General features: G+C 42.1%; 1 pseudogene; it reads right to left on the bottom strand.

Annotated features, from left to right (window-relative positions):
* Nucleotides 1-204: 204 nt before the first annotated feature.
* Nucleotides 205-12020, bottom strand: LOC149973231 (uncharacterized; annotated as a pseudogene).
* Between the last annotated feature and the right edge of the window lie 2636 nt (nucleotides 12021-14656).

The following is a 14656-nucleotide window of genomic DNA, read 5'->3' as shown; positions in this document are numbered from 1 at the left end:
TCTGCACACATTCATACTGACATACTTTATGTACAGAACACAAGAGAAGGAACAAGTCTATTTTATTCAGTATCAGTTGTTAAAATGTATATTTCTTAATGCTAAAATAAGCAACATATACATGGATTTCAAAAGTACAATTTAATCAACAAGGTCACAGCCCATTCATTTAAAAAAAATGCAATATGAAACGACTCAGCAATCTCAATAAATACTACTTTTCAATACTTTGTGATGATATTTCCAACATTTACTGCAAAACCAAAGTCCATCAACATTTGTCTTAGATTGATGTATTTCCTGGTGGTGTAGATTATGATGAAGATGGTCAGACAGCAGAGGAGAACTCCAGTTCTTGACAGAGAGAAGGACCAGGATTCTCATCTGTGGATCATCAGAGTGACCACACTCAACATCCAGCTTGGTCCCATTCCCAAACAGTATCTCTCCACATGAGGCCACAACACAGTAGTAAGTCCCAGCATCAGAGAGGCTGAGGATCCTCTTGGGGAGGTTGTAAACACAGCTCTGTGTAGGGGACCCAGCCCCAGGGCTGTTCTCACACTGATCACTCCTGTCTCCATGGGAGGAAATTAGTCCTGGATGGTATTCACCTGAGCTACGTCTGAACCAATATACACTGTGTTCTCCTTCCCAGGTCTCAGTTTGTATTGTACAGTTCAGAGTCACTGAGTCTCTTGGCTGGACAGATTTAGACACGGACTGCTGTAGAACTGTCTTGCTGTTGGAAAATAAATATGATGTCATTAAATCTCTTTTTTTTTAATAATATTTTTATTGTATTTTTTTGTGCAATTTTTCCTCCCCAATTGGTAGTTACAGTATTGTCGAATTGCTGCAACTCCCGTACTGACTCGGGAGAGGCGAAGGTCAGCAGCCGTGCATTCCCCGAAACACAACCCCGCCAGCACAGTAGACCTAGCGACCGTGTCAGCGTGCAGTGCACCCAGCTTGCCACAGGAGTCGCTAGTGCATGATGGGACAAGGACAACCCGGTCAGCCAAACCCTCCCCTAACGCAGACAATTGTGCGCCGCCTCATGGGTCTTCCGGTCGCTGCTGGCTGCGACACTGCCTGGGATCAAACCTGGATCTGCAGGGACGCAGCAAGCACTGCTTTGCAGTGCCTTAGGCCGCTGCACCGCTATTTTTTTAAACATTTATTTAACCCCTTATTTTTGGCAGTAAACAGTCTCCATATATACTTCCATTTATTTTTTTCAACTGGTATTGGGGGACATTCAGACAAGTCTAGAGCAAAGCTACCGACATCTATGTTTTCGTGGGAGTTTCGCCTTTCTACAGAGGGGTCATATTAGTGTGTAGCTTTTTTACGTGTTATTTCTTACATTAGTACCCCAGCTCATCTTAGGTTTCATTACATACAGTCGAGAAGAACTACTGAATATAAGATCAGCATCAACTCACCATCAGTACTACCAAGAATATGTTTTTCGCGACGCGGATCCTGTGTTCTGCCTTACAAACAGGACAACTGAGTGGATTCCATGCAGCGACCCAAAAAAAAAACAACTCCGAAAAAGAGGGAAACGAGGCGGTCTTCTGGTCAGACTCCGGAGACGGGCACATCGTGCACCACTCCCTAGCATTCTTCTTGCCAATGTCCAGTCTCTTGACAACAAGGTTGATGAAATCCGAGCAAGGGTAGCATTCCAGAGGGACATCAGAGACTGTAACGTTCTTTGCTTCACGGAAACGTGGCTCACTGGAGTGACTCTATCCGAAGCGGTGCAGCCAACGGGTTTCTCCACACATCGCGCAGACAGAAACAAACAACTTTCTGGTAAGAAGAGGCGCGGCGGCGTATGCCTTATGACTAACGTGACATGGTGTGATGAAAGAAACATACAGGAACTCAAATCCTTCTGTTCACCTGATTTAGAATTCCTCACAATCAAATGTAGACCGCATTATCTACCAAGAGAATTCTCTTCGATTATAATCACAGCCGTATACATCCCCCCCCAAGCAGACACATCGATGGCTCTGAACAAACTTTATTTAACTCTTTGCAAACTGGAAACCATTCATCCGGAGGCTGCATTCATTGTAGCTGGGGATTTTAACAAGGCTAATCTGAAAACAAGACTCCCTAAATTTTATCAGCATATCGATTGCGCAACCAGGGGTGGAAAGACCTTGGATCATTGTTACTCTAACTTCCGCGACGCATATAAGGCCCTGCCCCGCCCCCCTTTCGGAAAAGCTGACCACGACTCCATTTTGTTGATCCCTGCCTACAGACAGAAACTAAAACAAGAGGCTCCCACGCTGAGGTCTGTCCAACGCTGGTCCGACCAAGCTGACTCCACACTCCAAGACTGCTTCCACCACGTGGACTGGGACATGTTTCGTATTGTGTCAGACAACAACATTGACGAATACGCTGATTCGGTGTGTGAGTTCATTAGAACGTGCGTTGAAGATGTCGTTCCCATAGCAACGATTAAAACATTCCCTAACCAGAAACCGTGGATTGATGGCAGCATTCGCGTGAAACTGAAAGCGCGAACCACTGCTTTTAATCAGGGGAAGGTGTCTGGTAACATGACCGAATACAAACAGTGCAGCTATTCCCTCCGCAAGGCTATCAAACAAGCTAAGCGTCAGTACAGAGACAAAGTAGAATCTCAATTCAACGGCTCAGACACAAGAGGCATGTGGCAGGGTCTACAGTCAATCACGGACTACAGGAAGAAATCCAGCCCAGTCACGGACCAGGATGTCCTGCTCCCAGGCAGACTAAACAACTTTTTTGCCCGCTTTGAGGACAATACAGTGCCACTGACACGGCCGGCAACGAAAACATGCGGTCTCTCCTTCACTGCAGCCGAGGTGAGTAAGACATTTAAACGTGTTAACCCTCGCAAGGCTGCAGGCCCAGACGGCATCCCCAGCCGCGCCCTCAGAGCATGCGCAGACCAGCTGGCCGGTGTGTTTACGGACATATTCAATCAATCCCTATACCAGTCTGCTGTTCCCACATGCTTCAAGAGGGCCACCATTGTTCCTGTTCCCAAGAAAGCTAAGGTAACTGAGCTAAACGACTACCGCCCCGTAGCACTCACTTCCGTCATCATGAAGTGCTTTGAGAGACTAGTCAAGGACCATATCACCTCCACCCTACCTGACACCCTAGACCCACTCCAATTTGCTTACCGCCCAAATAGGTCCACAGACGATGCAATCTCAACCACACTGCACACCGCCCTAACCCATCTGGACAAGAGGAATACCTATGTGAGAATGCTGTTCATTGACTACAGCTCGGCATTCAACACCATAGTACCCTCCAAGCTCGTCATCAAGCTCGAGACCCTGGGTCTCGACCCCGCCCTGTGCAACTGGGTACTGGACTTCCTGACGGGCCGCCCCCAGGTGGTGAGGGTAGGCAACAACATCTCCTCCCCGCTGATCCTCAACACTGGGGCCCCACAAGGGTGCGTTCTGAGCCCTCTCCTGTACTCCCTGTTCACCCACGACTGCGTGGCCACGCACGCCTCCAACTCAATCATCAAGTTTGCGGACGACACAACAGTGGTAGGCTTGATTACCAACAACGACGAGACGGCCTACAGGGAGGAGGTGAGGGCCCTCGGAGTGTGGTGTCAGGAAAATAACCTCACACTCAACGTCAACAAAACTAAGGAGATGATTGTGGACTTCAGGAAACAGCAGAGGGAACACCCCCCTATCCACATCGATGGAACAGTAGTGGAGAGGGTAGCAAGTTTTAAGTTCCTCGGCATACACATCACAGACAAACTGAATTGGTCCACTCACACAGACAGCATTGTGAAGAAGGCGCAGCAGCGCCTCTTCAACCTCAGGAGGCTGAAGAAATTTGGCTTGTCACCAAAAGCACTCACAAACTTCTACAGATGCACAATCGAGAGCATCCTGGCGGGCTGTATCACCGCCTGGTACGGCAACTGCTCCGCCCTCAACCGTAAGGCTCTCCAGAGGGTGGTGAGGTCTGCACAACGCATCACCGGGGGCAAACTACCTGCCCTCCAGGACACCTACACCACCCGATGTCACAGGAAGGCCATAAAGATCATCAAGGACATCAACCACCCGAGCCACTGCCTGTTCACCCCGCTATCATCCAGAAGGCGAGGTCAGTACAGGTGCATCAAAGCTGGGACCGAGAGACTGAAAAACAGCTTCTATCTCAAGGCCATCAGACTGTTAAACAGCCACCACTAACATTGAGTGGCTGCTGCCAACACACTGACACTGACTCAACTCCAGCCACTTTAATAATGGGAATTGATGGGAAATGATGTAAATATATCACTAGCCACTTTAAACAATGCTACCTTATATAATGTTACTTACCCTACATTATTCATCTCATATGCATACGTATATACTGTACTCTATATCATCGACTGTATCCTTATGTAATACATGTATCACTAGCCACTTTAAACTATGCCACTTTGTTTACATACTCATCTCATTTGTACATACTGTACTCGATACCATCTACTGTATCTTGCCTATGCTGCTCTGTACCATCACTCATTCATATATCCTTATGTACATATTCTTTATCCCCTTACACTGTGTACAAGACAGTAGTTTTGGAATTGTTAGTTAGATTACTTGTTGGTTATTACTGCATTGTCGGAACTAGAAGCACAAGCATTTCGCTACACTCGCATTAACATCTGCTAACCATGTGTATGTGACAAATAAAATTTGATTTGATTTGATTTGAAACTGTTTGGACGTTACATACAGAAGTTGGCAAATCGGCTGTACCGACTGCAGACGAGTCCGAAGATGCTTGTGGGGGCCGTAGAGCAAAATGGAGAACACCATCATGTTCGTGAGAGTATCATCGTTCAATAGAGGGGTAGGCCATAACAGCTTGTAGGCCAAATCGATCGAATGATACAAAATCGTCTGTGAGAAGACCAATTTTTGGAATGTCTCATGGTCTGACAAACACCACTCTAGCTCTGTCACCTTTCACCACAGATGCTGAAGACCAACAGAGGTGGATGCAGTGGATTGGGACTCATCCAATACAACAACAAAAAACATATCTCTAGCTTAAATTGAAGGATATGTATAGGCTAATTATATTTCAGCTGGGGCGCGGACATCAACCTTTTATGTACATTTCATTGTCAAAATAATTGAATTTACTTTAGCTATTCTTCTACACCCTTTGTGTATAATATAAGATGTTTAACTATCTGAAAATAAGAATTCTCTCTGTACCTTTCACAATGAGAACGGTTCCTTCTCCAAACTCCACCTTGTTTCCATAAGCGCTCCCACAGTAGTATAAGGCTGAATCAGAGAGTTCCATGTCTGAAATTCTTGGGTGATTTTTTTCCTTTGTCACTTTCCACTGAGAAGCGAGGGTTACCTTTAAACTCATGGTAGAATGTAGAACCACTGTCAAATGTTGACATGACCTGGGGAATATCATGTCACCTTCATACATAGATACAGAGCAATGTCACTGTGTCTCTAACATTGGGTGAGGTGAATGGCTGATGATTGTGCCACAGCTGGAGCATGATCTATACCACACACAAAATAAACATTAGTTACCTACAGTTGAAGTCAGAAGTTTACATACACCTTAGCCAAACACATTTAAACTCAGTTTTTCACAACTCCTGACATTTAATCCTAGTAAACATTCCCTGTTTTAGGTCAGTTAGGATCACCACTGTATTTTAAGAATGTGAAATGTCAGAATAATAGTAGAGAGAATTATTTATTTCAGCTTTAATTTCTTTCGTCACATTCCCAGTATGTCAGAAGTTTACATACACTCAATTAGTATTTGGTAGCATTGCCTTTAAATTGTTTAACTTCAGTCAAACTTTTCGGGTAGCCTTCCACAAGCTTGGGGGAATTTTGGCACATTCCTCCTGACAGAGCTGGGATAACTGAGTCATGTTTGTAGGCCTCCTTGCTCACATACACTTTTTCAGTTCTGCCCACAAATTTTCTATATGATTGAGGTCAGGGCTTTGTGATGGCCACTCAAATACCTTGACTTTGTTGTCCTTAAGCCATTTTGCCACAACTTTGGAAGTATGCTAGAGGTCATTGTCCATTTGGAAGACCCATTTGTGACCAAGCTTTAACCTCCTGACTGATGTCTTGAGATGTTGCTTCAATATATCCACACAATTTCCCTTCCTCATGATGCCATCTATTTTGTGAAGTGCACCAGTCACTCCTGCAGCAAGCAACCCCACAACATGATGCTGCCACCCCCATGCTTCACAGTTGGGATGGTGTTCTTCGGGTTGTAAGCATCCCCCTATTTTCTCCAAACATAACAACGGTCAATATGGCCAAACACTTCTATTTTTGTTTCATCAGACCAGAGGACATTTCTCCAAAAAGTTCGATCTTAGTCCCGATGTGCAGTTGCAAACCGTAGTCTGGCTTTTTTTATTGTGGTTCTGGAGCAGTGGCTTCTTCCTTGCTGAGCTGCCTTTCAGGTTATGTCGATATAGAACTGGTTTTACTGTGGATTTACGTACTTTTGTACCTGTTCGCTTCAGCATCTTCACAAAGTCCTTTGCTGTTGTTCTGGGATTGATTTGCAATTCACACCAAAGTACGATCATCTCCAGGAGACAAAACGTGTCTCCTTCCTGAGAGGTATGACAGCTGTGTGATACCATGGTGTTTATACTTGCGTACTATTGTTTGTACAGATGAATGTGGTACCTTCAGGCGTTTGGAAATTGCTCCCAATGATGAACCAGACTTGTGGAGGTCTACAATTGTTTTTCTGAGGTCTTGGTTGATTTCTTTTGATTTTCCCATGATGTCAAGCAAAGAGGCACTGAGTTTGAAGGTAGTCCTCGAAATACATCCACAGGAAGCACCTCCAATTGACTCAAATTCTGTCAATTAGCCTATCAGAAGCTTCTTGAGCCATGACATCATTTTCTGGAATTTTCCAAGCTGCTTAAAGGCACAGTCAGCTTAGTGAATGTAAACTTCTGACCCACTGGAATTGTGATACGGTGAATTAGAAGTGAAATGATCTATCTGTAAACAATTGTTGGAAAAATGACTTGTGTCATGCACAAAGTAGATGTCCTAACCGACTTGCTGAAACTATAGTTTGTTAACAAGACATTTGTGGAGTGGTTGAAAGACGAGCTTTAATGACTCCAACCTAAGTGTATGTAAACTTCTGACTTCAACTGTATATTAGCCATCACATACTTAAAAATGCAATCATTCAATGTGGATTGCCTGACATCGACTGTAATATTTATACCCAATGTATTTTTTCATTGTACACATCACACGAGCAGATAAATATAAGGGCGAGAAATATCATAGACAATGTGACCATCTTTGAAGGTATCATCTTCAGTGGAGAATGTCTACCCATGTGTATAACACTTCAACAATGGGGTTATTGTTGATTGGTCGAACTGGACGTGTCATTTTTGTTTACGCCTCACTCAGACAACCTTTGGTCTTGTATTGTACCCTGACTCCTGAATGGTCTTGCAAGTAATTGTCATTTGTATTTCTCACATTCACTCTGGCCAGACCTGTGTGAAAATTGTATTTTCAGTTTGTTTACCATTTGTGTTCTAACAGTCACTTTTTTAGGTGCACGTGATTTAAGCTATCTTGTCTCCATTGCACAGGTTAAAATAAATCAAGTGCCCCTTAAGTTAACAAATACTCTTTTGACCAAGTAATTTAACAGTTCCAGTACATCAGATGACAGGATAAAACAAGTAAATTGTATGTTAATCTGATTCCCTATGATTCACTGAAACATCCAATAACTGAAGTGTAACACCCGAGAGTGCGTGTCTTATTGAAAGCTTCAGCCAACCACTACATGACATGTTATTTACTCTGTTTCACTCTCTGGTTAATAATGTTGTTCTCATAGGAGGCAATCTATCAGAAGGCGATTCCTCCTCTTTTGGTTGTCTTACAGAGGACTCGGCAGTAGTCTTTGCGCTTCACAAAAACTGTCTGATTGAGAAAGTACTGAAAATTCTCCCATGACATCATCACAAACAGGTCCCTCCCCCCTGGCCTCTACGATCTAGAATAGACGGTGCTGTATCACACATAAGACGGTTAACCCAGGGGGTTCAAATAGAGTTCATTAGCAGTTCCTTGTGGTTTGGAACTGATTTCAGATCAGATAATAGACACATATCCAAGTAAGTTCATGGCTGCAAACTCTCAGTGGCAACATTAACAACAAGTAAAGATTGTAAGAAAAAAAGTCTTACACCAAGTAGACATCCTTCTGAAAACCACAATGAGACAAAGAGAGCAGGTTGCAGAGTCCCGTGTGTACAAGGCCAGCAGACCTGACGAAAGCATCGATAAGGCCCCATCTTGCAGACCGCAAGTACCTATAAACTGGTTCCCTGCATGTAGGTTGGTGTGAGTGGCATGATATCGACACATCTGAAAGAGGACAAAACGTTTCCGTGGAGAGGTGACTTGAAGAAATAGAGTATGTGCCTTACACAAAGACAAAGTTTTTTATTTGTAATAAATTTGCTATAATTATTTGTTTAAACAGTTTTTGCTTTGTCAGTATGGGGTATTGTGTGTAGATTGAGATATTTTTTTTAGATCCATTGTAGAATAAGTCTTTAACAAAACAAAATGTGGAAAAAGTCAAGGGGTCTGAATTACTTTCCAAACGCACTGTATTTACAAAAGTATGTGGACATGCCTTCAAATTTGTGGATTTGATTATTTCAACCACATCCGTTGCTGACAGGGGTATAGAATCGAGCGTACAGCCATGCAATCTCAATAGGCAAACATTGGCAGAACAGTCATGGACAAAAGTTTGAGAATGACACAAATATTAAATTTCACAAAGTCTGCTGCCTCAGTTTGTATGATGGCAATTTGCATATACACCAGAATGTTATGAAGAGTGGTCAGATGAATTGCAATTAATTGCAAAGTCCCTCTTTGCCATGCAAATGAACTGAATCCCTAAAAAACATTTCCACTGCATTTCACCCCCGCATTTAGACACTTAAATATTTTGCCCATTATAAAAAGTGATTCAACAATTAAATGCTTCACCAACCAGCCATGCTGTTGTGTTGGCAATTGGATTGTAAATCTGGTGAGACATACTGAGAGAGAGAGAGTCTATGATGATAGAACCAGTGATATTCTCCTTAGCAGGTCTCATGAGCTGCTCACTGGCCCCTCCTCTACCTAAGACCCCCCATCATATTCTGAGAATAAGGGGCTGTGATCAGTGCAAAACCAAGACAGGAAATAATAAAGGGTGAAAACCAATGACAAAGGCAATTTTGGTTTAACTCTTTATGTGTCTTCATAAGTGATCAATACAATGCAATTGTCTACTGCTGGGTACTTTGGACCTCAGGGTCACCCTATAAAAAAAATACCAATTCACTAAAACACACAACAGAGATCTAAGTTAAGAGAGGCCAAAAGAGGCAACTATTCCCCTGTGACCATTAAACAGTTGTGTTTTGACTTCTAACTCCTCTCTAACCACACCATGAACCACTGAGCTGTGTGACATAACTGTGTTGGAAAAGGCTACAGTGGCTCTGAGGTACAACTCACAAACACTCCAGAGTTATTTTCTGATTTACGTTTCAAAACATTTCATTTATCTACACAAACAATATAGCAAGATTTAAACTTGTATTCAAAGATATAGCAAATCAATGTATTCAAAGACATGGCCAACCAATTTCCCTCCCGTTCCATCCTCCTGTACTACGGAGCTCTAACTTAGTTGGAGAGGGCTACAGTAGCCCTGCGGGACAACTAACAAACATACACTGCAGAGACTGATTGATTTACATTTAAATCCATCAATCCATTTAATATAACGACACAGATTCAATGTAGCAAGATTTAAACTTGTATTCAAAGATATGGCAAATCAATCTATTCAAAGATATGGCCAACCAAACTTCCATCCTCCTCCACTTTGTCATCTTGTAGCAGCATACACTACATGGGGGTCCAGCTCCTTCTCTCTTCTCCTCTCCATCTTCCTCTTCTTGGAGGTGAAATTCAGGGTGGCATAATTCAATGCATCTGGATCTTGGTTCTGTAGATTTGCAAACATCATGAAATAGGCTACAGTTGTAATTTTCTGTTTCTGAATTGCTTACAAAATAATGTCATTAAAAATAGAGTATTTAACGATACAGTATTTACCTGATCATTTTGTGGTTGTCTTTGAGAATCAGGTCCTGAATATGATATAAAAGAGAGACGAGAGAACGGATTAATGGATCATTCCATTCTAGTGAGCACACTGTCTCTTCTGATAGTCAGTGTGCAGTATATAATGGGAAAAATGTTCACATTTGAAGTGTAGTTCACAGGTCGCATATTATCATGAAATGGGCTTCTACCTGTGTTGTGTCTGTTTGTGTCTCGTCTGATCTTAAGGACCAGGATGAGGATGACTATCAGTAGAACAGCAGTCACAACACCCAGGATCACAACCAGGGGAAGGAGGTACATGGTTCCATCATCATCCTGTCCTACCAGACCAATAGTTAAACTAGACCCCATTAATCTAACAATTACTAGCTCACATTAAAGATATGGGTTGAAATTGATGTTTGAAATTATTTTCACCATACAATAACAGACTAAGCATACCTTCAGGACATTGCTCTGCCTCTTTGTCAGAATCCTTGTAACCTTTTGGATGAATAGGAGAGTTTAATAGAGTTTAATATTCCAGCTACATAAAAGTTGATTGAACGTTGGCTTGTTTCCAACTCTTTTATGTGCATACCTATAGCACAACATTTCATTGCATCCAGTAGTCACAGCTGAGAAATAATTGAAAAGATTACCTTGAACCATCAGGAAAGTCATGTTGGTGAAGATGAAGTACTGATTGTACATTCCACAGCAGTACAGACCAGAATCAGCTACATCCACCTCTGTGATTTTGAGGACGATTATTCTATTGCTGATGAACATTTCCACATGGCTGGGCTGAAAACCATTGTGATGCTTGACATACGGCTCAGAGCTGTACATCGACGCGATGCACAGAGGCTCTGAGACGTTGACTTGTTTGAACCAGGCAACGTGTCCTGGACCTTTAAGGCCATTAGTGCACTGTAGGGTGACATTATCCCCAGGATGGACCACCACTGAGGGTGGCGGAGAGACCAAGATGACAGGGGTCAAATCTGAAGGAGAGAAAACAGATTTAGAAACATAACTTTTGTGTAATTCTTATGGAATGTATATCTGGTGTGGTTTAATAAAAAGCTATTGTTCACATACAACAATGTTTTTGCACACATATACTACATACACACCTAGACACAGTCACAACTATTTGAATGACCAAATCTATTAAAATCTGAACTGAAGATAGAGAAACTTACAGAAGCCATAGTGGACCAGAGCTGATACATATATACGTGCCATTCTGTGTGTAGGTCTGCATTGAGATACCATTAAGGAAGGACTGAATCTTCAAATAAGAGAGACGAATGTAATTTCTGATAATGGGCGGGACATAGTGTGACAACCAAACAGCTGCATACACCACAATTTAATAGTTGGGTTGAGAGAGAGAATGGGTAAGATATTTTAATTGTAGACTGATGTTTATCAATCATAGAGGTTTTCAAAATATACAATTGTAAATTCTCAAAATGTATAACATTTATTTCAGTAGACCAGCTGGTTAATGATATTTCATCCATTTTAAAGTAATAACCTTTGAAAAAAAGAGAGTATGAGAGCATATATTCCAAATCTGAATGTGTTTTCTCAATGATGATGAATTGAATTGGATCTAATAATTGTATTGGTCAGGAGACCCCCTGGAGTGGGTAAGTATTGGCTGGAGTTAGTGGTAGTTAACTATTAGGGGGCACTCTTCTGACTGCACCAAGTTGATCACTAAACTTAGGAACTCTTACAGTTGGCAGGACCCAGGGGCTGGTTCATCTTTAGCCCAATGGGTCTGACTAACTCGTTTTATTTACACAAAATTATTATTATCTACTTAATAATTAAATTCATGAAATTTAAAACTTACTAACATCAGAAAACATTCATATTCTGTCCATCTCTGAAACACAATTAGATAATTCCTTTGACGATGCAGTAGCAGCTACAGTGCCTTGCGAAAGTATTCGGCCCCCTTGAACTTTGCGACCTTTTGCCACATTTCAGGCTTCAAACATAAAGATATAAACCTGTATTTTTTTGTGAAGAATCAACAACAAGTGGGACACAATCATGAAGTGGAACAACATTTATTGGATATTTCAAACTTTTTTAACAAATCAAAAACTGAAAAATTGGCCGTGCAAAATTATTCAGCCCCTTTACTTTGAGTGCAACAAACTCTCTCCAGAAGTTCAGTGAGGATCTCTGAATGATCCAATGTTGACCTAAATGACTAATGATGATAAATACAATCCACCTGTGTGTAATCAAGTCTCCGTATAAATGCACCTGCACTGTGATAGTCTCAGAGGTCCGTTAAAAGCGCAGAGAACATCATAAAGAACAAGGAACACACCAGGCAGGTCCGAGATACTGTTGTGAAGAAGTTTAAAGCCGGATTTGGATACAAAAAGATTTCCCAAGCTTTAAACATCCCAAGGAGCACTGTGCAAGCGATAATATTGAAATGGAAGGAGTATCAGACCACTGAAAATCTACCAAGACCTGGCCGTCCCTCTAAACTTTCAGCTCATACAAGGATAAGATTGATCAGAGATGCAGCCAAGAGGCCCATGATCACTCTGGATGAACTGCAGAGATCTACAGCTGAGGTGGGAGACTCTGTCCATAGGACAACAATCAGTCGTATATTGCACAAATCTGGCCTTTATGGAAGAGTGGCAAGAAGAAAGCCATTGCTTAAAGATATCCATAAAAAGTTTGCCACAAGCCACCTGGGAGACACACCAAACATGTGGAAGAAGGTGCTCTGGTCAGATGAAACCAAAATTGAACTTTTTGGCAACAATGCAAAACGCTATGTTTGGCGTAAAAGCAACACAGCTGAACACACCATCCCCACTGTCAAACATGGTGGTGGCAGCATCATGGTTTGGGCCTGCTTTTCTTCAGCAGGGACAGGGAAGATGGTTAAAATTGATGGGAAGATGGATGGAGCCAAATACAGGACCATTCTGGAAGAAAACCTGATGGAGTCTGCAAAAGACCTGAGACTGGGAAGGAGATTTGTCTTCCAACAAGACAATGATCCAAAACATAAAGCAAAATCTACAATGGAATGGTTCAAAAATAAACATATCCAGGTGTTAGAATGGCCAAGTCAAAGTCCAGACCTGAATCCAATCGAGAATCTGTGGAAAGAACTGAAAACTGCTGTTCACAAATGCTCTCCATCCAACCTCACTGAGCTCGAGCTGTTTTGCAAGGAGGAATGGGAAAAAAATTCAGTCTCTCGATGTGCAAAACTGATAGAGACATACCCCAAGCGACTTACAGCTGTAATCGCAGCAAAAGGTGGCGCTACAAAATATTAACTTAAGGGGGCTGAATAATTTTGCACGCCCAATTTTTCAGTTTTTGATTTGTTAAAAAAGTTTGAAATATCCAATAAATGTCGTTCCACTTCATGATTGTGTCCCACTTGTTGTTGATTCTTCACAAAAAAATACAGTTTTATATCTTTATGTTTGAAGCATGAAATGTGGCAAAAGGTCGCAAAGTTCAAGGGGGCCGAATACTTTCGCAAGGCACTGTATACATGGTTATAGCATATACAGGGAAGATAGGAATGCAAATGAAGGAGGTGTTGCTATGTGGCCAGAGTCATATGTGACCGACCGGATCGATTTGGTCCTATGTAGAAACATTTGAAATTGTGTTTTTTACATTGGAGAAAAGTAGAGACTCAAAGCTACAAAATGGTATATCATACACTACAGTTGAGGAACAATGGGAAAGTAGTTCTTTTTTGAAAGTTGATAACCTTGTAACCTCACTTTTTAGAAAATGGCCCTTGAATATTTTTATACACCTACTGGGGAGCTCTTCTTTGTCTACACCCATTCAGCATCGTTCACACCCTCTAAACCCATCGCTTTAAGGATTCACATGTGAGGCCGTGTACTAAACAACCAAATATTTAAAGACTAAAGACTGGTTTACACTATGGGTGTCTTCATAAATTCAATATGCAGTGCCAGAGTGTGCTCTGGACGTTCGTAAACTCAGAGCGTTGTCAGATTGTCCGTTTGGAAATTCGGAGTGTTTCGCTCTTGGAGCCTTCAGAGCACATACCGGATGCTCTGGCCGAGGAGTAGGGTTAATCCGAGCGTTCTGACCTAACAACAGTCAAGCACCCAAGCTAACTGGCTAATGTTGGCTAGCTACTTCCAGACACAAATGAGAGCTGGTTGGCTGTTTTTATGTCATTCAGAGTGACTGAAACTGTGCTGCTGGCAACAATTTAATTGTGCTCTTTTGCTAGAGTTACTGACCCCGGACATATTCAACAGGTGTTGAGCGTTCGTAAATTCGTCAGTTATTCTGCACTCTCAGACGATAGTGCTCTGAAATCGGAGTATATAGCCAGAGCGAATATACCAGATATGTCA

Source organism: Oncorhynchus mykiss, chromosome 21, assembly GCF_057628025.1.
Source record: "Oncorhynchus mykiss isolate SJ-2025 chromosome 21, ASM5762802v1, whole genome shotgun sequence".
Classification (NCBI taxonomy): Eukaryota; Metazoa; Chordata; class Actinopteri; order Salmoniformes; family Salmonidae; genus Oncorhynchus; species Oncorhynchus mykiss.
This window is presented reverse-complemented; position numbering and strand designations above follow the sequence as displayed.